This window comes from Pleurodeles waltl, chromosome 3_1 (assembly GCF_031143425.1).
Source record: "Pleurodeles waltl isolate 20211129_DDA chromosome 3_1, aPleWal1.hap1.20221129, whole genome shotgun sequence".
Lineage (NCBI taxonomy): Eukaryota > Metazoa > Chordata > Amphibia > Caudata > Salamandridae > Pleurodeles > Pleurodeles waltl.
In genome coordinates, this window is record NC_090440.1 from 931,718,154 (window position 1) to 931,744,850 (window position 26,697).

General features: G+C 43.3%; 1 protein-coding gene across 1 annotated transcript in view; it reads right to left on the reverse strand.

Moving 5' to 3' along the window:
• CLIC4 (chloride intracellular channel 4) overlaps window positions 1–26,697 on the reverse strand; it is a 312,082-nt gene that overhangs the window by 185,940 nt on the left and 99,445 nt on the right. The window lies entirely within an intron of this gene.

Below are 26,697 nucleotides of genomic sequence, written 5' to 3' on the forward strand. Positions count from 1 at the left end.
CAGGCGTTGCCAGGGTGTTAGCCGAAGGGACGAATACGCAAGAGTTGAACAAAATGGACAGATTAGAGTTTGTCGCTAGCCCAGAGGGTAGAGGCTCAGATCTACGGGTCGATGGGGGAAGTGTGTTACAGCACCCTCTTCCTGTGATTTCCATAGAGAGGCAAGCAGAAGCAAATGTAGTTCAGGTTTCCCAACCTGTCGGAGAGGATCATGGGCAATCAATTGCGAATATGTTAAAAGCATTATCTATGGAACTGAAGAGTGGCTTTGAGACTTCTAATGCCAATCAGGTGGAGATAAGGGGTCTCTGTGAAGATTTGGGGAAGAAAATTGATCTTGGAGTTAAGAGTGGCGGTGGAAGAAAATAAGGAGCAGATAAGATATTTAAAAGAAGGAGAAACAGGGGTGATGGCTAAAATGGAATCCCTGAAAAATAATCTGAGGAGTAATAATTTGAGGTTTCTCAGGGTCCCGGAAGGGCTGGAAAAAGGTGACTTAAAGCGATTTTAAGGAACCCTTCCAGAAGAGTGCGAAATCAATGCCCACTGTGGACAACATTTGGGATGAGGGACTCAAAGTAATGAAAAATCCTTCTACTGTTACTGCGGTCTTGTCTTGTTTGGATGAAAAGTATGAAGCTCCTGACGATTCTCCAGCCTGCCTAACCAGACATCCAAAACTGGACTTAGTTATTACTCAGGTGGCACAGGTAGATCTAGAAATCTTTCGGCACCAATTTCTGCTCCACCTGACAAGGAAGGAAGGAGCCATGATAACATAGGGAAACACTTCTGTCTAATGTCTTCTCTCATGGTACGAACATCCAATTTACTGGCGGTAATAGGCAGATATGACAGACAGCTATGGGCAGACATTGCTCCCTACCTGGACCAACTCCCTGAGGAATCAAAGGCAGAAGCTATTAAAATATTACAAGAGGGGGAAAGGGCTTCTGCTGAAATCATCAACTGTGCAATGGACATCGCTACCACCGCATTTCGGCAGTTGGCAGGTGTAGCTGTTTTAACAAGGCAAGTTTGGCTCCGTGCAACTACTTTTAGACCTGAAGTACAAACCAAAATTCTCTACCTTTTGATGGAGAGGCCATTTTTAGAAAACATGTTGATGAGGCCCTGCAGGCTTAAAAACAGACACGGACACAGCCAATTCCATTGGGACTTTAAAATTTAGAAGGCAGACCTTTCAGGGCGCCAGAAGGTGAGGATATCCATCCTACAGAGGGGATTCCAGCAGTATAAATATCCCTCTTTCTCCTCGGCTTACCAATTATTTCATCCTCAGTACCAACAAAGGCAACCTTCACAGGGAGCATATACTAGAACTGCGCAAAGAGCAAGAGCAGGAAGGCAAGCAAAGGAATCATGACGCAGGAAATGACTTCCCACTAACTCCGGCTACATATCTTTCCTCGAATTCAAAGATAGGAGGAAAGATTTTCCAATATTTCCACAATTGGCAAAAAAGTAACTTAGATCAATCTTATCCAATTTGGCAATAATCTGGAATTCATGCAAATTCCTCAAGCAAGACCCCCTCCTCCACAAAATTATAAACACTTAAGCCTTCTCAGAAAAGAAATCAAGATGATGCTCCAGAAGGGGGCAATAGAGAGAGCTCCAGATCAAGACAAAAGGAAGGGGTATATTCACGTTTCTTCCTGGTCCAGAAGAAAAAGGAGGAATGGTGTCCAATCTTGGATCTCAGAGACCTAAATACATACCTAAAAAAACAATGATTCTGTATGATTACCTTAAACGTTATTCTTTCCCTTAAAAATCCTGGAGATTATATGTCCACTCTCAATGTGCATACTTCCACATTCCTATACATCCATCCCACAGAACATATCTAAGATTCATGGTAGCCGGAGAACATTTCCAGTTCAAGGTTTTTCTTTCGGCCTCAAATCAGCCCCCAGAATCTTTATCAAATGCCTAGCTCCAGTGGCAGCTTTTCTCAGGAGACAAAAACATCAAGGGGGTCATTACGACCTCGGAGGTCATTTTGCAAGACCGCCGAGGGACCGCCGTGCGGAAGACCGCCTGTGCAGGCGGTTTGCCGCTCGGCGTATTATGACTGTTGGCTGCTCTCCGTCGTTATTCCGACAGAAAGCCACCAACAGCCACACTTGCGGGCGGCGGGGAAGTGGAGGTTGCTCCACCTCCACGCCAACAGAACACCGCCCAGCGAATCACGTCCTGTGATTCGCCGTGGCGGTGTTCTGTTGGCGGTGTGGTGTCGGCGGAGCTGCCCCCATGGCTCCCGTCCCCTCCCGGAGGATCGACGGAACAGGTAAGTCGATCGTCCGTTAGGGGAGGGGGTGTTGGGTGTTGTGTGCGTGCATGGGGGTGTGCGTGTGTGTATGTAGAGGGGGTGTGTGGGTGCGTGTATGCTTGCGGGGGTGTTGTGTGTATGGGAATGAGTGCGTGTATGGCTGTGGGTATGTCTGTATGGATGTGTGCGTGTATGTGTGAATGTGGGTGTGCGTGTCTGACTGTGTGTGTGGATGTAGGCATGTATGTCGGTGTTTGCGTGTTGGTGGTGCCTGCATGCGTGTCGGGTGTGTGTGAGTAACGTGATGTTGGGGGTCAGGGTGGGGAGGGGTACCCTGCCACCTTTGGGGGGTGGCAGGGGTGGTGGGGGGTGTAGGGGAGGGAGTTGGGGTGGGGGTGGAGGGTGGGGGAGACCCCTATCAGTGCCAGGGAAGGAATTCCCTGGCACTGATAGTGCTTACCCCCATGGATTTCATGGTGGTTCAAACCGCTGGAAATCCACGGCGGTAAGCCGGGTCCAAATACCGCCGGCGGTATACTGCCGGCTGCCGGGCTGGAGACCCAGGTGTCCAGCCCGGCGGTCGTCTCCGCCCTGGCGGGCGGGACGGCGAACCGGCGGATGACCATGGCGGTAACCGCCATGGTCATAATTCACCAATGTAAGACCACCAGCCTGTTGGCGGTCTTACCGCCGGTTCACCGCCATCCGCCAGGGTTGTAATGACCCCCAAGTGTTTCCGTACCTGGACGACTGGCTCATCAAAACCAAGTATAGATCGCAGGTGCAGAAAGTGACAAGCCTGCGTGGAGCTGTTTGGAAGATTAGGTCTAACCATCAACTACGGCAAATCAGTTTTTCAGCCCCTCAACAGGATAGTATTTCTGGGTGCAGTTCTGGGCACATCCAACAACAAAGCAGCTCCTACAAAGGAGAGACAGAAAAAACGAATTTCCCTAGCCAGACCAGTTCAAGTCCCTACTAGGAACCATGTCCTCCTGCATCCCACTGGTGCCATTCTGTCATCTTAGAATGCGAACCCTTCAACAAAAACTGGACACTCAGTAAACACAGTCCAAAGGTTCTTTCAACGATAGCATCAAAGTAACAAAAGTCATGACAACATCTGTGTCTTGGTGGACTCAGGATTCTCACCTATCAGTGGGTCTTTCTTTTCTACAAGCCCCGTAGGTGATCACAACCAACGCATCTCTTGAAGGTTGGGGAGCCTTCCTCCAAGACCTTCAAGTCAGAGGCAAATGGAAGCCGCATCAGAGATTTTTCCATATCAATTATCTCGAGTTGAAAGCAGTTCGCCTAGCACTTCGAGCTTTCCTTCCAAAAATAAGGGGCTTGTCAGTGCTCATTCGGACGGACAACACTACAACGATGCACTATACCAACAAGCAGGGAGGGACCAGATCCCTAATATTATCAAGAGAATCTCAATTGTATTTGGAACTGGTTCATCCTTCAAGGAGTGCATCTTCGGGTGAAGCACGTACCGGGCTCTCAGAATGTCATAGTGGACTCTTAGAAGATTGACAACGTCCAGCCAAAAATAGGAACTGGATCAGAAGGTCCCAGATCACATTTTCTATCAGTGGTGCAATGCTAAACCTGGACCTTTTTGCTATCCTTCCTAAAATGCAAAATGCCAATTCTTTTCAAGTCGGGATCCCCTTCGCGGCTCTTGGGGGAATGTGTTTTCAATGGCATGGTCAGGAATTTATGCTTACGCTTTTCCTCCCATTCCTTTCACACCAAGAGTTCTAGTAAAGATCAAGAATGAACACTGCAGGATTCTTGTGATTGCCCCAGCATTGCCTCGGCAGCATTGGTATATAGAGCTGCTTCTCCTTTCAGAGAGCCACAGCATCCCTCTATCAGCAACCTCGAGCCTGCTAACAATGAGCGAAGGTCAAATTCTCCACCCGATCCAGCGTCACTTCTTTTGACCGCCTGGCTCCTGTCCACCATGAATCTACACATTTAAACATTCCTTTGGATTGTAGAATCATTCTTGCCAAAGCTGCAACAGATCTTACCGCCTTAAGTGGAAAAGGTTTTTCGTATGGTGCAAACAAGCTCAGGTGCATCCGTTTTCTTAGTCTCCAGAGCAGATATTGCGATATCTTCTTCACTTAGCTATTTCAGGTTTGGCAAATGCTTGGATTAGAGTCCACTTGGCTGCAATTTCCCATTATAGGCGGAAGGAGAACTCACGATCTTTGTTGTCGACAAGACTTATCAAACAGTTTCTTAAAGGACATTTTCGTTCCTTCCCGCCAGTCAGACTACCACCGCCGTCTTGGCAGCTTACCATAGTTTTGTCACAATTAATGAAACATCCATTTGAGCCTATACACAGGGTGGACTTGAAATTCCTGAAATGGAAAGTCGCTCTTCTTCTTGCCCTGACCTCTGCTAGAAGGGTCAACTAAATCCAAGCCTTCACGGTTCAAGATCCTTTCTTACAGTTTAAACAGGACAGAGTAGTTCTCCGAACAAATCCAAGGTTCATTCCCAAAGTTCCTTCGGATTTTCACATTAATCAACCTGTAATATTAAAGTCTTATTTCCCAAATCCTTCAACACCTGCGTTGCATGCATGTCGAAAGATGCCTCAAATTTTACCTGAAAAGAACTAAAGACTTTAGAAAATCAAATCAACTGTTTGTAGCATTCAGGGCTCCTAGGAAAGAGTAGTCACTTTCATGGATATCCTGTGGTATTGATTATTGTCATAAAGCTGCAGGAAAACCCCTGTGCAGACCAATACATGCACATTCTACAAGAGCAGTTGCAGCATCCATGGCACTCTTCGCTGGGGTGCCCATCCAGGACATTTGCAGAGCTGCCACGTTGAAGCGCACACATACTTTTGCAAGGCACTATTGCTTGGACAAAACTTCACAGGGTGATGTAGCAGTGGGACAAGCGGTGCTGCGACATTTATTCCAGTAACGGTGAGCTGCTGTACTTTCCTTTTTCCCTCCAACCCAGTATACTTGGTGCACATTGTATAATACTGTTTCTCCACTTGTTTATGCACTGTTTCTTAGTTGCTACTGTGTAGTAATCTTTTGTTCGCATAACAATTAAACATTTCAAGTTTTCTTCTTCCATTTATGCTATCGCATCTAACAGCTAACATGGTAATGTGTATTATAAAATGTGCTTAACTACTGCTTGCTCCTCTGATTCAGGCATGTGAATCTATATGAGTTCCAATACTGGAGTAAGAAAATGAGTTACTTACCTGTAACCTTGGTTCTCCAGTATTGGAATCTTTCATAGAGTCACAGGCTTGACTCACTCCTTCCCTGGGAAGCTCACTGTTTCAGGTTGTCCAACAGGTACTTCAGCACTCATGCTTTGGAAAATCTGACAGACTGGAGCTTCTCACAGGAGTGTTATAGAGGGAAGGGCAGCCTGATTGGCTGAAACCTAAGTTTGGTCTCTTTTTTCAAATTGACAAGGACAGATTACTAAAGTGGGAGGCCTTAGGCCTTCATTCACAATAGTTATCATTGCGATAACATGGTGGCTGGGAACATGACGGCCGTCTGAGAAGCCGGTCGCGGAGGGGGCCGCTCCTAAAAAGATAATGCGAAAATAATGCAAGCCTTACCGGGGGCTCGCAGGGCTTGGCAAGTTTGACTGAAGGGGTTCGTTTTTCCCCGTTTTCTGATCCAGCGGTGATGTGACGGACGAAGGAGCTGGCAAGGAGACAGCACTTCTGGGAGCACGGAGCTGCTCCGTTGCCGAGCGCCTCCCCGAAACTCAACCGGGTCAGAGAGGCAGCAGCTTGTGTTTCCCTCCGGGGAAATTAAGGCAGAGCCAGCACAAGTGTGGATACCGGTGGAAGGAAGAACAGGTGCTTTAGGATTGTTCAGCAGGCTGAGGACTTGGGGACTTTTGAGTCTGGTAGAAAAGCACCAAGACTGGAAGGCTTTTTTCAGGCTTATGTTATATATGCTGTAGAAACTTTTTTTAAACTTATGGTGGACAGGGCAAAGGGGCAGGTGGGGTTCGGGAAAGAAAGGGGGGAAGGTGGCATTTAAAAAATAGTGTTGGTCAAGTAGCGTATTCCCTCTGTAGCACTAAGAAAAGTAAGAAGAAAGTTGAAATTGAGAGTCTGGTCCCCCCTACTCAGAAAACTTCTTTTGTGAGAAGTAAAGCAGAGCAAGATAATAGTTTTGTTATAAGGCAACTGGATGCGAAGAGTGTTGGTGGGCTGAGTTACAGGAGAGCTTGTGTCACCCCTTCAGTTAGGTCTTATTTTCAATTATTGCCAGGCGTTGCCAGGGTGTTAGCCGAAGGGACGAATACGCAAGAGTTGAACAAAATGGACAGATTAGAGTTTGTCGCTAGCCCAGAGGGTAGAGGCTCAGACCTACGGGTCGATGGGGGAAGTGTGTTACAGCACCCTCTTCCTGTGATTTCCATAGAGAGGCAAGCAGAAGCAAATGTAGTTCAGGTTTCCCAACCTGTCGGAGAGGATCATGGGCAATCAATTGCGAATATGTTAAAAGCATTATCTATGGAACTGAAGAGTGGCTTTGAGACTTCTAATGCCAATCAGGTGGAGATAAGGGGTCTCTGTGAAGATTTGGGGAAGAAAATTGATCTGGCAGGCCGTACCGCCGCTTTGGAGGAGGAAGTGGGGGAGTTAAGAGTGGCGGTGGAAGAAAATAAGGAGCAGATAAGATATTTAAAAGAAGGAGAAACAGGGGTGATGGCTAAAATGGAATCCCTGAAAAATAATCTGAGGAGTAATAATTTGAGGTTTCTCAGAGTCCCGGAAGGGCTGGAAAAAGGTGACTTAAAAGGGTTTATGGCACGTGTGATAAAGCAAGAGGTGAATGTGGAAATATCAGAGGAAGACATTGTTAAAGATATTCAAAGGGTGCACCTGGTTCCGGCTAAAATGCCTCCCAACAGGGTCAGACCAAGGAAAATCTTAGTTTATTTTCAGACATACTTCTTGAAGGAACATATTCTCGCCCAGGCGCTAAAAAAGAAATCGTTGATGGTAAACGGATCCCCTTTTGAAATCAGGTCAGACCTTGCGGCTGTGACTTTGAATAAACAGTGGGAGCTGGGTAAAAGAATAGATATTCTGAAAAAAACTGGGGGCTACAGCTCAGTTGAGATTTCCTGCGTCTCTAAAAGTTATGGTAAATAATAAGATGTATAATTTTACGGACTGGAAGGAGGTGGACGAGTTGATTATGAAAATTGAGAAAGAGGAAAGGAATGAGGCAGGTCTAACCTAAGATTGGAGTGTTCCCCCGGTAGGGAGGTTTTGTGGGTAATGTTCCAACTTAGGAGCGGTGATCCTCCTCTGACCTAGGTCAGGCCAATGTTTGGGTGGGTTCCCAGGGGAGGAGGGAGATTGGGTGGGGTGCAGGAGGAGGGTGGAGGGGGCACTGGGTAGGGTATATAATAGTGGTAAAAAAGATTATTTTTGGTGTAAGTAGTTTGGGGGAAAGGGAGGGAGGGGTGGTGATGGTGAGCACTGGGGGGGGGGGGGGGGAGTATATTATGGGGAAAAAAGATCCTCAATGTGGTAGGTGGACCTGGGGGGGGTGGGGGAGAGATGATTGGGTGGGGTGGAAGAAGGTAGGCGGTTTGGATCTCGGAAAATGGCAATAAAGAACTTGAAACTCCTGTCCTGGAATGTAAATGGTCTCAGGGTAAAGAGTAGGCAGAAAAGGTTGGTGCAATATTTGAGAGATGTCCCATTCGATGTCTTGATTTTACAAGAGACTCATCTTTCCACTGAGGAATGTTTTGAAGTTTTTAAGACATGTGTGGGGCCAGCAGATAGCCAGCTCAAATTGTTTGAGTGGTAGTAAAGGAGTGGCTGTTCTAATTAAGAAACAGGCCAGTATTACTTTTCTGGAAGACCCATAGATAACTCGGGGAGGTGGGTGGTGGGGAAGCTGTCTGCTTTTGAATATCTCTTTACCTTGGTAGGATATTATGGTCCTAACAGGGATGATGTAGGCCCATTAAGGGAACTCTCAGATTCTCTTTTACAATATTTAGATCCTGTAATATGGTCAGGTGATTTCAATGTTCTTTTGAATTACGAATTAGATAGATCAGCTGGTAGTAGGTCCAAAGTAAACGAGAAAATGCAGGGTCAGATTCGGGTAATGATGTCCCAATGGGGGTTATATGATGTTTGGAGGGATAAAAGGGGGTCAGAGAGAGGTTACTCTTATTATAATTACTATTTCCTGTTGGATATGGGTTTGAGGGACTTTGTTGAGTCAGTTGTACATATTGGGGCCCATTTATCAGATCACTCGGCGGTTAGTTTAGTTCTTAGGTTGCCAACAAAAAGGAGGAAGAAAGGTGGACTCTAGACAGAACCTTGCTTCTGGAAGATGAGGTGGTTACGGAATTGCGGGCGGATTCAGAGGAACTTTTTAGGATGAACTTGGGTTCAGCTCCCTTAGCGATAGTTTGGGATACAGTTAAGGCCTTTTTTAGGGGATGTCTGATTAGGATTGCTGTATATAGGAGGAAATTATATAATGATGAAATAAGTAGGTTGGAGACTCAAATACGACAGTGTGAGCAGGGAATGTTAAGTATGGAGCAGGGTGACGAGTTGGACAACTTTTTTAAGCAACGTCAGACAGCTAGTCTGGAGTTGGCAGCTCTTTTGGATCGCAGGGTTAGATTGAGATGTGAAGCTAATAGGGTGATGCATTTCGATTATAGTGAGAACAGCAGTAAATTGTTGGCTTGGAAGATAAAATCAGATAGGGTCAGGAATCGGGTGACAGAAATCCGAGATGAGGACTTGGGTGAGATTAGTAAAGGCGCTGAGCAGGAGGAAGAGGGTTTTAAAATTTCTTTAAGGACTTATATACGGAAGATTTGAAGCCGTCAGAGGAGAAACTGAAGGAGTGGCTTGGGGAATTAGAGTTACCGACTCTGGATGAAGAGGAGAGAAGGATGGTTAATGAACTGGTACAACTCAGTGAGGTAGAAAGAGTCATCTCAGCAGGTAAATTGGGGAAGGCATCAGGACCCGATGGGTTACAGATGGAGGTTTATCGAGCTCTGGGTAGCAGCATTTTAAAAATCCTGAAGCAATTATGTGACAAGATTATGGGGGGAGATGAGAATCTTCCTCCTTCTTGGAAAGAGGCGATTATTATGTTAATTCTATAGCCCGGTACGGACCCTAGGAAGTGTGATTCAAACCACCCAATATCACTGTTAAACTGTGACTATAAAATCTTTGCTAAACTCCTGGCTGATAGGTTAGCAATGGTGATGGGGAAACTCATGCATACAGACCAGAGAGGGTTTCTGAAAGGTAGGCATATGCATGAATTGACACAGGGATTGGTAGAGTCGATTGATTTAGCTACGTCATTGCATATGCCTTTGGCGGTGGTAATGGTGGATGCAACAAAAGGATTCAACAGGGTTAATTGGAGTTATTTGATGACGGTTTGTGAATCATATAAAATCGGAGGCCAATTTATTAGAATATTGAAGAAAATCTATCAGGACCCAAGCGCAAGAATTTTGGTTAATGGTATGCTCACTCCTTCAGTAAAGATAGAAAGAGGGATGACAGAGGGGTGCCCATTATCCCCTCTATTATTTGATCTTTATATTGAAACATTAGCCTGCAGAATTAGGAGAGATAAGAGAATACCGACTTTCCGGTGTGGAGACCTGGTTAAGAAGGTCTCTTTATATGCGGATGATCTAATGATTTATACAGCGAGCCTAAGCCAGGCTAAACCAGTTCTACAAGAGTTAACAGAGGATTTGGGGGGGATTTCTGGTTATGCGGTTAACAATCAAAAGACCGAAATTATGGCATGGAATATGGAACTAAATGATGAGATAGCGAATGTAAAAAAAGAAGTCAAATATTTGGGGATTACAGTGACACAGGATATATGTAAAATGGCGGAAATAAATCTTACTCGGGTTATGAGGGAGGTGGACCTTTTACTGAGGAAATGGCTAAATCTTCCACTAACTAGAATAGGTCGGATTAATGTGGTAAAAATGGTGATAGTCCCTAAATTAACTTTTATTTTTAATGCATTGCCATTAATGTTTAACACGGTTGCTTTAAAGAAATTGCAGGGGAAAATTTGTAGTTTCATTTGGGCATCAAAATGTGTTCGTAAATCATGGAAAAAGTTCAGGCAAAAGAAAGAAAAAGGTGGTCTGGCAGCTCCTGATATACAGTACTATGCATGGGCATATCTGTTAAAAAATGTAAGACAGATTTTTTATGCATTTCACCGTTCTGAGCTGGGGCAGGTGTTAACTGCTATGATGGAAGGCCAGGAGGTCCTGAGAAGTTTCTTGTATAAATTTTGGGATCTGAAGTTCTTCAAAAAAAATTTGATTTAAGATATTATATGATTGGGCAGTGTTGTGGTATGAGGTGAGGAAGATCACGAAGTTGTCATATTATAATGAATATGCACAGATTTGGGACTCTCCCGGCTCCGCGGAGTGGACTAAAGATGCCCTGGCTATTCCCCTGAAAGAGGCAGGTTTTTTGCAACGGAAACATCTTTGTTATAATGGTGAACTTAGAGACTTTGATAGCCTTAATATCGAGGTAGGAGGAGGGCTGTCTAAGTTTAAATACCTTCAGATGAAGTCCTGGGTTGGGAATGTAACAGAGGAAGTGGGAAGTACTAATGGAATGGTGGACCAGATGCAGCTGGACATCTGGATGAAGGAGGAAGTGGTGAAATGGTATAGGCTGATGTTGGATATTGTGGATGGGGAATTTAACCTCCCGGAAGAAATCTGGAGGGAGTGCTTGCCGGAGCCACAGCTTAAAGACCTTTGGCAAGTATCTACTACACTTTTGTATAACACTGTTAAACCTGCTGCGTTAAGGAGAAATCATCTATTCTCTATTAGAGCCTTCTGGACTCCAAAAAATTGTCCAGGCTGAGACAAGATAACGTGGTGAGGTGTAAGATGTGCGGTTTTGCATCAGCTGATGAGCTACATATGTTTATTGACTGCCCTTTACTTCGTACGTTTTGGCAAGAGGTGGGGGATGCAATTAATGACATTCTTCCCTCAAGCTCAAAGGTAAGACCTTCGATTGTGATGTTTGGCTGCTCTTATGAGACACGGAAGATGGGAAGAGATGGAGCTAAACTGTTGTTTTATATGATGCTTGTGGCGAGAAGGGAGATTTGTAGGAAATGGATCAGCCCTGTCCCCCCTACTTTTATTGAATGGAAAAATTATTTAATTCACTATTATAAGTTTGACTGTTATAAAGTTTGTAAGAGGATCAGATTTTGGAATCCGCTGAAGCAATGGTTGGGAAGTGAGGTGGTATAAATAGATAGGATGTGATCCTATGATTATATCTTTCCCTCTACTTTCCTCACTAGAGTTTTGGATGGAATGTCTGTCCCGGACAGGAGTGACGAGGTTAGGGTTGGGAGGAGAGCAGTTGGGTGAGAACCTTTGCTGCCCCTCCGACCCTCCCCCCCCCTATTGGTCATGTGAGGGAAATTTGGAAGATATACGAGGATCAAAAAAAAAAAAAAAAGAAGAAATAGTTATCATTGCATAGCTATTGTAATGTACCAGGGGCTCCCACCTCGACAGGGAATGATTCAAGCATGTGAATCTATGAAAGATTCCGTTACTGGAAGGAAGAGGCCTTTTCCTGGAACTGCCCAGCTGGCAGTGACAACTGGACCTGGACTGGACTCTCCTACTGCCCTCTGCCTCCCGCCCCCTGAGTCTCTAAGTGCCTCTTCTGAGGTCCTGGAGGGCTTTAGATGGTAACACCTGCGGTAGAATGGGACTTAAAGGACTAAAGTCAGAAGGTAAAATGTTTGACCGCCACAAACCTGGTTAGTGTATCTGATCAGCACTCCATCATGGTCAGCTTAAAATTGCATCTAGGTCTTGTGATACCATGACGATTTACTACCCTTGCTACTTTGTGATTCTCTGTGCTATTTCTACTTCAAAAAGTAAAAATGTACATCTCCGGTCCCCCTTATTGAATTTTTGTCACTTGGGTGTCTCTTTGTTTATTAATTTTTACGCTATTTCTCTTAATTAGGTTTGGACTTTTTATTGTTTTGCTCTTCAACTTTATAACTGTTTTAGCACAGCATAAATACTTTACCCATTGCCTCCAAGTTAAGCCTGACATCTGCTCTGTTCTATAAATACCAGTGGGTTAATTTAGGGACTTTAATGGTTCACCCTGAAAAGGACTGTGATTATTACTTGAGGTGCATACTTACCCCCCTCAAGCAACAACCCAATTACTTACAAGGAAATGATGCCCCCCCCATTTGACATATTTTCTATTGTCAGCAAATACTACTGGATCGGTTTCTCAGCTAACTGCAGCCCCCAAATGAGTGATCAAATCACTTTAAATATAATAACCAGGGCTCGTAGACACTGTCAAGTCTAGGACATACTACTGTGTACACCATATTATAACAAGTAAGCAGATCAAGCAATAGACAGTCAATATGATTAATATATTTGCCACACCTAAAAGTAATTGGATTTCAAGCAACCATTACATGCATTTAAACAATGTGACAGCCAATGTAACTGAAAAGCCACCACTGACCAAATATGTCTAGTGGTTTTTGAGAAATATTTACTCCCCAATAACCATCCTCGTCTTTTGAAAGCTTGAAAGCCAATTCAAGAGGTTTGAAAAAGGCATTAAAATCTCCTGCGATAATTACATAACAATCTTTATCAAGGGTTTCAAAGATGCTACAAAGTTTTGAAAGGGTATTTGATTCCTTGTTATGATATTTACCTCTGTTATATTTATCAAAACAATGGGTTTACCATTTGTGGAGCTTGGGATCAGGCCCAACATGTCCTCCAAACCTATAATGATCTGTCTTAATTTACCCAGATAATCATGCCTCCTGACGGTCTTCCAACTTTAGGAATATGGACCTCGATGCTAAACATTCTGTACCCCATCCTATGAACTGGAGTGGTGGCCCATGTTTCCTGTAGTAAACGAAAATCTAATTTGTCAATAAACATGGCCTACCTAAAGTCCACAAGTTTGTACCCTTTTATATTCCAGCTAATTCACAAAATATCAGGAGGCTCAATGAAACCTGTTCCTTCTATGTCAGCTTGTTCAAAACAAATTGGATGAAAAAAATAAATATTCAAATCATTATCTTTAGAACAGCTAGGGCTCTGAGGACATTGAGAGTTAAATGGAATCTCAGCTGGTTCCAAATATACTGATCAAGGGGTATGTCAATTTGTGGCATTAGCAGGACAAAGACGATCACAGTCGCTCGGATCAATTAACATTTTAATATTTAAATTAAAGTAGGTTCTAAAGCCATTAATGTAAATATTGAAATATTTGGCTAGAGTTCTCACAGTGTCAATGAATAGTTTCAAAAATATAACTCTCAAAGTTTACTTACGTACGACCACAAGTGGTGTTAGAAAAGATCAATCACTGCCCACACCTACAGTATGTGTGTTGTATGATGGTCATAATTTATGATGGACTACAGCCCCAAAACTAAAGGGATTCCGAGCTCCAGCCATACCTGCCCTTGAAGTACACTCCGATCAGTCAGAGTGATCACAATGTAATCCCGCTGTTCTCTCGGAATTGAAACATGATTTGCATAAATAATGGCAGACAGGGCAACGCAGCAACATCCAAGGGCACCCCTAATCCAGTGAGTGGCTTTATTCTTTCCTAGATCCTGATTTTTGTACATGCCACACCGTTTGCTGATAATGATCTGAAGCCTCATCTAGAAACTCCCATCTAGTCTGGCCCGCCGCTTAGCACTACTAGGCTGAGGGTTACCAATGATTTCGCAGTTACTGCACTCTGGAACAATACTAGGTATATCACACTTTTGTCCTACTCCCTTGTTTCCAAGCCCCCTCTAGTTTTGCTCATCTCACTGGGTTTGCTTCCTGGCAACATCAATCCCTTTTATCCTCTTACATGGGTGTTCTTCGAGATGGGATAAAACATTTATTTCAAGAGTCCTCTTTTAATTTCGACCCTTCCACCATTGTTTCAGGTGGTAAAATAAAGACTGTCTCCGGTAGAGATCAACAAGGTTATTCACAGCTTGCCTTAAATCAGTAATCTTCTAGAGTAAAACCCTGATTAGGAATTGAGTTAAGTGAGAAATCTGGTTGTTCCTTTGTTGGTATCACTTTTCTGAGTCTGTGTAATATCAACTAAATTGTTATTAGCAAAGTGTTGAAGGGATTCATACCTTTTGAAACAAAGGGATGGTCCGAAAGGCATGTTCCCACAAAATGTGCCTGAAAGATTAGTCATCAGTTTTAGATTTAAGTCAGAGATTACATTACTCGATTGGCCAGGGTTAAAGGATGGACGGCCATTAACCAGTCACCCCTATTTCTGGTAAAAATATTACTAACTTTTTTGCAAGCTTGAGCAGGACCTTTTGAAGGGGCGTTGGTGTTCTATAATTATGCAACCTCTTCTATCAAGGAGTCTATTTCTTCAATAGAACAGTTTTCCACAGTATATTTACTTGCCCTCTTGTAATTTTGTGAGCCCATAGGGCTACTGGCAGCCTTCCTTTTACCTATGGTACTGATTGTTAGCAACGAATGTTGGCACCTCAGAATTTAAAAATCTATAGAATGTAATTTATGTAAATATGGGTTTAAAAATTGCAGATTTGACCCGAGTGAATAATAAAAAATAAAATAAAAAAAACAATCAACAATCAATGATAATCAAATTCAAACCATATCCGCACATTAACTGGCCCAAATAAACTCATGGTATGAAATGGGAGCCTTGAGGCAGCACAAAATATTTTCTCAGCTATCCCTATTTGAATCAACAGTCACCATAAAACAACCAGCAATATCCAACAAGACTCAGTACACCGGAGGCAGTTGCCAAACTGTAGAAACAGGCATCTCAAATGTGGATAAAAGGTCAAAACCGGGTTGTACCTTGCTTCTGCTTGGCTTTGACAGGTGCCCTTGGCCTGAAGCTTTGCCCAGGAGCAGTGTTCGCATGTCCCACATTGTGGGGCTGGTGTTGGCGCTTTATACACTAGGTGGAAATTGCAGAGCCCATCTCTTCCTCCCCTTCCTGTAGCCTCCAGGTGATTATGGGACTGGTAGTCCCCCAGAAAGAACAAGGCAGTCTCTCTCATGTCACGTGCAGTGGGGCTGGTGTCAGCCTTATACTTAGTGCTAGGCAGAATAGATCTTCTGTCTCATGCAATGAGCTGGGACTACAATCATGCAGTTTGATAAAGTCCTGTGTGAAGACCTAATAATGGTAATGATATCTCTTCACCACAAATCTAGGGAATGTTCAGTTTCAATATTTATTTGCAATGGATGCATAGACGTAAGTGTCCTGAAAATCTATGGAGTGTAGTCAAGCCCCCCTGATAAAGCTACAGGTAGAATTGATAGAACACTACCATCCTGAATCTCCCTCTGTATCCATTTTTTTTGCTAGCTTTAGATCCAGAATGGGTACGTACAAATTCTTAGCACCTATCTTCCTCACCAGAAAGTAGCTGGAAAAAAATCACTAACCTTTTTGGGTAGGGGGAACTCTGATGTAAAAAGATGTCCACCTCCGCTTAACCAGATATTGCTGGAATGCCTTCTTTGGTGGTTTCACAATTAGAGGTTACTTAAATCTGAGACTGTAGGTTGTGACTTTTTCCAGGACACTAAAATGCTTCCTCTACTGGAGTGGGGAACACAATAGGAAGAAAGAGGGAAGTCATTGTTTGGCTCCTACTGGTGGCTTCCCTGCCGCTCCTGCTGTTTGAAGAATCCCTTTAACTATGGATGGGTATCTTTGTTGTGGATAATGATGCCTTTGCTGTTGGTGGTACTGACCTTAAGGCCACTGAGGATTTTGAACCTTCTGATGGTAACAGCACTAGTCACAAGGCCTTTAAGTGTGATTTTCTTCCTGTCTAGGCCTACTGCTGTTTCAATTTATATTTCTGCCTCTATTCGGGTCTTTTCATCATCTGCATGTGGGCAGTAAAAGGAGAAGCCTATCATTGCCAAGTTGTAGTTCTCTAAGTGATTTCTGCTCAAAATGTTAAAAATTCATGTCTGGTTCCCCATGTTGGATTTTTGTAATTTTTGTGTCCTTTTTCTTATTACTGTTTATTACATTTTATTATATTTTTCTAAATTTGTTTCTTAATGTTTGCATTTTGACTTTATTACTGTTTTAGCACTGCATAAATACTTTACACAAAGCCTCTAAGTTGTGATTCCCTCTGCTATTTCTACTTAAAACTTTAAATGTTCATGTCTCTGATTCCCATCATTGAATTGTTGTCAGTTTGGTGTTTTTTCATATCTCCGGTTCCTCTTAATGGATTTTTCTAAATTTTTGGTATCCTTTTATTAAAAGCCTGAAAAGAGAAGGCTGAGAGTCATTTATTTTATCTCAGGTTTGAGACTTGTGACTCTCACAACCAGGAAGATCACCTCACAGCCAGACCATGAAAATACTCATAAGCAGCAATATTTGATTTGTGTGCATACACATGGATACTTTGATTCAATACCATCTTGCATTTGTGGAGAATTTCCATAAAATCCTCATGCCATTCTCTTGGTACGTAATAGGGAAATAGCTTGCCTGAATCCCAAAGTGACCAATTGTAAGGAAATGCCACTTTTTGTATGGACACCCTCAGGTGTTGTGCTGATGCTGCTGGTTTATCAACTTTGAAAGTGTACTGAGGTCTGCTAATCAGATCTCAGTGCTAGTGCCATGACCCCAAAACATGTATGTTGTATTGGCTATACCCAATTGACATAGCCTAACTTGCTTGTAAGTTCCTAGTATATGGTACTTAGTATATGGCATGTAAGTTAGGGAGTCACCCCAGGGACTGTAGCACTGGTTGTGCCATCCTGGGGGTAACCCAGTTAAAACGAGTCTCCCAGTCCGCCACTGCAGACTGGAAGAGCAACTTTAAATTGCTAGCCTGATTTCACCCTTTAAACCAATGGCAAAGTCAATCCTCCCGCTGCAGTACATGTAAGTCACCCCTTTGGCAGGCCTACCAAGCTCTAAGACAGAGTACACCATATTTCACGGGCATAACATATATTTTACCTCTGAACAGCAAGTGGAGAATACTGGAGAGGGGCAGCCCCATTGTTTAGGCAAACTAGCTGGTACCTGTGAAGGAACAGGGAAACCAGTTGCCAAACTGGTTCTCCTGGGCCGTGTAGCCCACTTGGTAGCCACATCTCTGGGTTGGACATCCACAGAGGGGCTCTGCCATGGTGGGAGTGGAAAAGAAGGAGCATTTTGAGCTAGCCAGATGCCCACTTTCCAGGAAGTGGTCATTAGGAGGGAGGGAACCTAGTAGCTCATTACCTACCGACTGTGTCTACCTAGACAGCACTTTCTGAGCATAAATAGGGCACCCCAGAATTCACACCTTGATTCAATAAAGAAACAAAGGACTGCCCTGCTGCACCATGGAACCAAAAAGGGAGGCTGCACCGGTGAGGACTACACCTGCTGAACCTCACAGCTAGCTAGGAATGGGGACGGTGCCTGCTATGTCCTGCTTGCACAAAACTCATCTCCCAAGCACAGACAAAGCAAAGAGACTGGAAGTGTCAATTGGCTGACTTCCTGTTCACAGCACAGGGCTACAACTGCTAAGAAGCCTGCTTGGGCACGCTGGTAGCCTAGAATCTTCTGAGGCAAGTTGGGAGCCCAGAATCTTCAGACTGCTGCCAACCACCCCCTTGCAGCACCAGGGACCAGGACTCGACACCAAAGGTTGCACCTGAGTTCACTGAGTCTAGGAGGATCGTCCGAGTGCAGCTTGGTGACCCAGAAGCCGAGTAATTGCCCAGGGAAGGATCTGGCTGTGACCGTGTTACCGGGTGACTGGTAGTTCAGTGGTGACTGGACATCCACCGACACCAGGAGGACTTCAACAGTTGTTGGGCCCATGACCAGAAAGGCCTCACATCCTTCATGGACCAAGGAGTAGCTGCAAGAAGACACACCCCTGTTGATCACATCCACAGCATCCTTGGGCTTCTTCAGCATCCTCACTTCTTGCTTCAGAGCCACTTCCATAGGAATCCACTATGATGTGCCTGGAACTGACTGAGGACTGCTTCACCTGCTGAGGTAACTGTTTCTGAGGACCTTGCTCACCCCCCCCGAATGGCTCCCTGCTGGAGTTGGTCACCTACAGCGACTAAGTGACCACAATACAAATAGCCCAACTTTTTGGTGAAAATGTTTTTAAGTGTCAAATTTGTTGAATTTGCCCATGCTTATTTGGGGTTCAATGAAATGTTTTGATTTACTTTATCTTGTAACTTCTATACCTCCAAAACCCTCAGCTGGATCTTTTTTGTAGTTGTGTCTAAAAATACAGTCAACTTTTATAAATAGGTGTCAGGTTTCTTTTGTGTCTGGTAATTTTCTTCTTTAATTGTTTTGGTGTTGTTTAAATGCTTTACACTTGTTCCTTTGCATAAGACTTGCTGCTCAGAGCCACAGCTACCCAGGTCGAGCTGAAGGTTTGACAAACAAAACCTACCAGATCTAAACTGTGAGGTTGCACAACCACACCACATATTACACCCTATGTCCTCATATTGGTCAGACCTGCCAAAGAGGACTGAGGCAATTGCTGTCTTCATGGTCACTGCTGAAATGCCACACACTTTTCTTCCCACGAAGTCTAATTTTTTAGCTCTTTCTCCAGGTCCAGCATTTGTTAAAGCTTGTACTTTTGTAGGATCAGGCGGCATGCCCTTATCAGAAAATATGTGGATAAAGAATTTAAATTGTGTTTTATTGAACTCACACTTGTCAGCATTTAAAGCCAAACCAGCATCACTGAGTAACTGACATACTTGTGGGAGGGATCTATCACGCTCCTTCTGTGTAGCTCCAAAACCCAATATATAATTGCTATAGTTAAATACATTCACAACAGGTTGCAGGATGTATTGTCTTTCACACCATCACCAGCAAGATTTTTTAGATATTTGATAATCTTCCTGTTAACAGTCTCTTCAAGTGCATCGATGACATCTTCAAATGTCCATCCATGCAGTCCATCTATCGCCAATGTTTGCTTTTTGGCAATGTCGAATGGTGGTGGTGGTTTGAGGAAGGCGGCAGCATTGTAAACTAGTATGGAACTTACTGATGTCAAGAGCAGCGCTTTCCCTGGCCTCCCTGAGTGGAAATCAGACTCTCTTCCATTCAAGCCCCAGCCATGGCCCAGCGATGTGCCGGCCTCAGGGTCGGTCCTTGATGGGTTAATTGGCAGAACAGCCTTCTGCCGAGTTTCTGGCTGCTGGAAAAACAGACTGCTCTTTTAGCACAACCCTGTGCTTCTTCTTGGGCACAGCATCGGCCGTAATGAAGTGACTTTCTTTAGCGGGCTTGGTAAGTCCTTTACTTTATTCTTTGTATACTTCAGTTTGTATTGTTTTACACCCGGCTGATCTGCCTTTAGAGATATTTGATGTTTGATAATTGTCTTTAACTGTGCTTTGTAAACCTGGCTGAATCCGTCTTTAGCATTAACGCTCTGTATATTGTATAACTTTATTTTGCGGAGCAGCTCAGTACCTTTTTGTATGACCTTGGTTGTAGTTTCTTTACCAATAATGCGTAGACTTTTCCATGAAGCTCTTTCCATTCACATGCGCTTTGACATCACATGTGGCAACCGTCGACTCTCAAAGTTGTGTGTGTGTGTGTGTGAATATGCGTGTGTGTGTGTGTATATATATATATATATATATATACACACACACACACACACACACACACACACACACACACACACACAAATAAATATGGAAAATGTCGCTTACCTAGTGTACATCTGTTCATGGCATGTAGTGCTGCAGATTCACATGCTATGCATTGTTTCCACCATCTACTGTTGGGCTCGGAGTGTTACAAGTTGTTTTTCTTCGAAGAAGTCTTTTTCGGAGTCACGGGATCGAGTGACTCCTCCTCTCGGTCACACTGCACATGGGCATCGACTCCTCTGTTAGACTGTTTTCCCACAAAAGGGTGTAGGAAGGAGTGATAGAGTGAAAGAATGTAAATGTGCTATAAAAGTAATAAGTAAAATAGATGCCCATGCAAATGTAAATGTATATACATATGTACAAATAAGAAACTGCAACTACTACAGGCTTCCGGGGAGGAGGGAGGGTGCATGTGAATCTGCAGCACTACATGCCACGAACAGATGTACACTAGGTAAGTGACATTTTCCGTTCAATGGCATGTGTAGCTGCAGATACACATGCTATGCATAGACTAAAAAGCAGTTGCTCTCCCCAAAATAATGCAGTGGCTAGCCTGTAGAATGTTTTTAGGACAGCTTGACCAACATTGGCCTGGTTGCTTTGAAAATACATCCACACAATAATGCTTTGAAAATGTATGTGGCGTAGACCATGTGGCAGCTTTGCATATGTCTGCCATTGGCATGTTTTTTTTAAAATGCCATAGAAGTACCTTTTTTCTTAGTGGAATGAGCTTTAGGTGTTGTTAAAAGTTGTGGATTTGCCTCAACGTAACATATTTGAATACATTTAACAATCCATCTAGCTAATCCTTGTTTAGAGATAGGATTACTTTTATGTGGTTGTTGAAAGGCAACGAAAAGCTGTTTAGTTTTTCTAAACTCTTTTGTTCTATCCCCATTATACATTAGAGCTCTTTCAAGGTCGAGAGTGTGAATGGCTCTTTCTGCAGTTGAATCTGGCTGTGGGAAGAAGACTGGCAATTCCACTGTTTGGTTTATGTGAAAAAGTGATACAACTGTTGGCAAAAAATTTGGATTAGTTCTAAGTACAACTTTATGCTTGTGTACTTGGAAAAAAGGTTCCCCGAGAGTGAGTGCCTGTATTTCACTAACTCTTCTTAATGAAGTAATCGCTACTAAGAAAGCAACTTTCCAAGTTAGAAATTGAATCTCACACGAATGCATGGGTTCAAAAGGTGGGCCCATTAGTCTTGTGAGCACGATATTCAGATTCCAAGCAGGAACTAATGGTGTTCTCAGTGGAAAAATACGTTTTAGTCCTACCATGAAGGCTTTAATAACTGGAACCCTAAAGAGAGAGGTATGTTGTATAGTTTGCAAGTATGGTGATATGGCAGTAAGATGAATTGTAATAGATGAGAAAGCTAAATTTGACTGTTGTAAATGAAGTAGGTAGCATAAAATATCTTGTACTGATGCTGTAAGTGGGCCAGTAGTTTTGGATTGACAGAAATAAACAAATTGTTTCCACTTGTTAGCATAGCATTGTCTAGTTGTAGGCTTGCGTGCTTGTTTGAGAACTTCCATACATTCTTATGGAAGTTGCAAGTATCTAAATTCTATGACTTCAGGAGCCAAATCACTAAGTTGAGAGCACTGGGACAGGGATGTCTGATTTGTCCTTTCTTTTGTGTTAACAAATCCGGTCTGTTTGGAAGTTTGCAGTGAGGTACTACTGACAGGTCTAGGAGTGTGGTGTACCAATGTTGTCGTGCCCATGTGGGGGCTATGAGTAACATGGTGAGAGAGGTTTGACACAGTTTGTTTACCAGAAATGGAAGTAGAGGGAGAGGGGGAAAAGCGTAAGCAAATATCTCTGACTAGTTGAGCCATAGAGCATTGCCCTTGGACAGAGGGTGTGGGTGTCTGGATGCAAAGTATTGGCATTTTGCGTTTTCGCTTGTTGCGCATAGATCTGTCTCTGGTGTCCCCCACTTTTGAAAGTACTTTTGAAGTACCTGAGAGTGAATCTCCCATTTGTGTATATGTTGGTGTGTTCTGCTTAAGGGATGCGCTGGCTGATTGTGTATTCCTGGAATGTATTCTGCTAGTAAGTGAATGGGTTTGTGAATTGCCCATTTCCATATTGTTTGGGCTAGAAGGGACAGTTGAGTTGAATGTGTCCCGCCTTGTTTCTTTTGATAATACATGGTTGTCATGTTGTCTGTTTTTATCAAGACAGTCTTGTGTTTGAGAAGTGGTTGAAACGCTTTTAGGGCAAGGAACACAGCTACTAATTCTAAATGGTTTATGTAATAATTTAACTGTTTTGAATCCCATTCCCTTTGTATGGTAAGGTTGTTGAGATGAGCTCCCCAACCTTTCACTGATGCATCTGTTGTTATTGTGGTCTGAGTCACAGGGTCCCGAAATTACCACCCCTTCATTAAATTGCTGAAATTCCACCATTGAAGGGACTTGTGCGTTTAGCAGTCTAACACTAGATCTTGCAACTGACATTGTGCTTGAGACCATTATTGCTTGTGGTACTATTGCTTGAAGGATGCCATAATTCCCAATAGTTTCATGATAAATCTTACTGTATATTGTTCATTTGGCTGCATTTGTGGTACGAGATTTTAGAAAGCTTGTATTCTTTGTGTATTTGGATAGGCTTTTTGTGTATTGAGAAAACCACCTAGGTAAGGTTGAACCTGTGCTGGCTGAAGATGTGATTTTTGGTAATTGAGAGTAAACCCTAATGTAGGTAGTGTTTCTACTGAGCATTGAGTGTGTTGTTGATATTGTATAATATTGCTTGATTTTAATCGTCTTGATAAGGAAAGACATGTATGTGTTGTCTTCTTAGGTAAGCTGCTACTACCGCCAGACATTTTGTGAATACTCTTGGAGCTGTTGTTATGCCTAATGGCAGAACTTTGAATTGGTAGTGTTTTCCCACTGTCACAAACCTTAGGTACTTTCTGTGAGCTGGATGGATGGGAATATGAAAATACGCATCTTTGAGATCCAATGAAGTCATGCAGTTTTTGTAGTAGTGGAATGACGTCCTGCAGAGTAACCTTGTGAAAGTGTTCTGACAGGATATATAGATTTAGTGGTTTGAGATCTCGCGCCCAAGAGGGTTAAATCTGGTTTTCAATGGTACTAGCGGATCGACTATAGATGGAAACAATACCGACGGTCAAAGAAAGTTATCTAAAGTTTCAGAATCGAAAATCTTGGAGCGAAAGGAAACACGTCTGAACCCGCCAGCAGAAAGAAAACAATCTAACAAAGGAGTCGGTGCCCACTCGATCCCGTGACTCCGAAAAGACTTCTTCGAAGAAAAACAACTTGTAACACTCCGAGCCCAACACTAGATGGCGGAAGCTACACATGCCATCAAACATATACATATATATTTTCTCTGGAAAAAAACAAAGGTTAAAGTAACGTTATAGTTAGGTATGATTAAAATATCTGTTTTCGTTTAAAAAAATCTCAGGAATTCACAGACGACAATATAAGCTAAAGCAACATTATACTTGGGTGAATTCATCAATGGCAACATTAACGTTTTGGAGGGGAGAGCGGCGCCTGTGGCCTCCTCTCCCCCGGGTCTATTTTGGCCCAAAGGACCCCATTCACCAGGGACTGTTATTTTGAGGGGAAAAGGGGCTGCGCGGACTCTGTCCCATGGCCCAGCGCAACAAAATGTGGACGCCTGGTGTCCAGCCAGGGCATTCACCATACTGTAATTGGGGGCCTTGGGGCGAGCTCCTGGGCCTCCATGGCCTCTGCCCACCCTGTTAAGGCTGCCAGAAACATTTTTCTCAAGTTGCTGGCAGCCAACCAGAGTGCTCGCTCTCGTGGGAATCTGACTGCCACAATAGAGAGATGGCTCAAGGGAAATAAAGCTCCCTGGGCCATCAGAACACTCTGGTTTTAAACTGGCGCTCCCACAAGAGTTTCAGAGACTCTCACGAACCAAATTGCCCAAAAATACAATTTTTTAACCTTAATTTCTCAAAAACTACTGAACAGATTTACACTAAATCACAAAAAGCACAATCTATGGTCCAAGATCTAACTTTCTGCTGAATTTGGTGTAAGCAGTTTTTGCAGTGGTCTATCTTTAAAAAGAAATCTACAGAAAATGCATGGGGATTTTGCATATTTGGAACCCCACCTTTTTCCCACGCCTGACTGATCACCCTGAAACTTTCCTTGCATAAACTAGTCAAAATGTAGCACCAAAGTTATTAGCAACACAAAAAAACTATTTTCTAATGGAAAAGGAATCCTAATTTTAACTACCTAGTGCCAAACGCCACTAGGAGACTTTATATATATATAAGAATGCACATACACACACACACACATATTACCTAGTAGCGGTCACTTTGAGGAAGTTATAGTCAGGACCTAGTTTCTATACAAAAGGCTGTTTTTCACTTGTCTATATCTTTGTGCAGCTTGACGAATCTTCATGAAAATTTCCCAAAAAATTAGACAGTCACGTGTGCTGCTGTCTGGAAAGTTTCGGGGTGATCCATCAAGCAGGGGCTGAGATAAAGGATAAGTAACATTTTGAGGGTTTACAATGTTAATTCCCATAGGAAAAATTGTTGGCGCCAAATCCACTGAACAGAATTACACCAAATATGGCAGAAAGTTAGCTCTTGGACCAGAAAGAGCACTTTTTAGAACAAGCGCGCAAGCGCTCTGGCCTGTTATAATCTCTGTGTGCTTTTAACGACGCCCACCGCATGCCCATCAGTATCACTTGTTCATGGGCTTGCCTTTCAAAAATCCTTTATCATAAGTAAATGCTTTACGTTTATCCCTCCTTGGAGCAGTTTTGTTATCACCTTGGCCCTCGACCATGTTCCAAGGATAATTGCACATCTGACGATACATTTGACTGCAAGCAAACTTCTTTTACCTTTTGTGTTTCTCCTTTGTGCTCATGCTTATGGCGCCCGTGCGCTTGGAATCAGCTTGCTTATGTAAACTGTTTTACTTTTCATTCTCAATTTATGTGGCAAGAAATGTCCAGTTAAGAATTTACAATGCTAATAGCTCTAACTCGACCTAACCCGAGAACTATTGCATTGCAAATGCTTGTTGTTATTTGGTGTCAATCTGTTCAGTAGTTTTTGAGAAATTAAAGAAAAGCCAAATTTGTATTTATAGGGACACAAAGGATTTGTCTCCCTATAAATACAAAAAGGAAGTGTTGAGATCTGACTGGCTGTCAACACTTCAATAAGGAAGTGTTGGCAGCCATGCTGGGACTCGGTATGAGCCAAGACCCAGACAAAAATGTAAAAAACTAAAAAAGAAAAGGGGCCAGGGTAGAGACACCCTGACCCCTTAGCTCTGGTGGTGGGGTCCCAGAGAGACTCCCCTCCCCCACAGGGCTAAAAAAGCATTTTTTTAAATAAAAAATACAGCGGGAGTCGCAGTTGATCTGCGGATCGTCTTTTTTTTAAGCCCCAGGTGGGCCAAGTCCTCAGGGTATAGTTTATTTGTATTTTTTATTAGTAACATGTATGTACGTACACACACACACACACACACACACACACACACACATATATATATATATATATATATATATATATATATATACACACACTATCTCAGTGCATACGACTATTGAAGACAATCCCGTAAAATAGAACAATATTTAGTACTGCTAACTTTAATGCTACTACTGCCCACAATAAATAGTGCATACTATCCCAAGGGTGTCTGTGTAAACATAAAAGGTGCAAAGAAATATTTTGTTATTTTGTTAGGGAAAGAATCACAGAACATTCAGGGAGATAAAAGCATGCCAAAAATCCATATTAACCCCTACGGTGCCTTGGATGAGCTGGTCTCGCCCTCAGCCACGGTTCCCATGTGCCAGGGACGAGACCAGCTCATCCTGCACTGGGCCCAGGGAGGGAGCATTAGTGCTCACCCCACGGGCCTCCCACCCACACCCTCGTCAGGGAAGGAAGGGGTCTCGCTTTCCCTTCCACCCGCGACCCCCTCCCCCCAGTGACATCTGATGATGTCAGACGCCACTAGACACCAGGGATTTTTTTTTTGTTTTTTTTACTGAAACTGGCATAAGGGGAGCGACCCCTTTGGAAAAGGTCGATCCTAAGGGGGGCAAATTGTTTTTAGGCCATTTCTGCCCCAGGCTCATTGGGGGGCAGAAACCCAACTAGACACCATAGAAGAATTATTTAAAAAAAGGGGATGGGGATATGGCCATACCCCCACCCCAAATAAATGGGGACAAAGCTGTTCAGCCCAACAGTGGGCAGATGGGGCAATTACCCCCGATCTACTCCCTGTGGGGGCAGGAAACCTACTAGATGCCAGGGAATTAAAAAAAAAAAAAAATAGTGGGCCAACCAGTATGGGCATGGTTATGCCCCCACCCCAACTGAAGGGGGCAACAGTCTTTCAGTTCTCCCCTGCACACTAAAACATGTTATCCCACGGCAAGCAAGAGGACATTTGATTATTTTGGGTTTTGGTTTTACATTTGGGCCATGAGAGCTTGGCT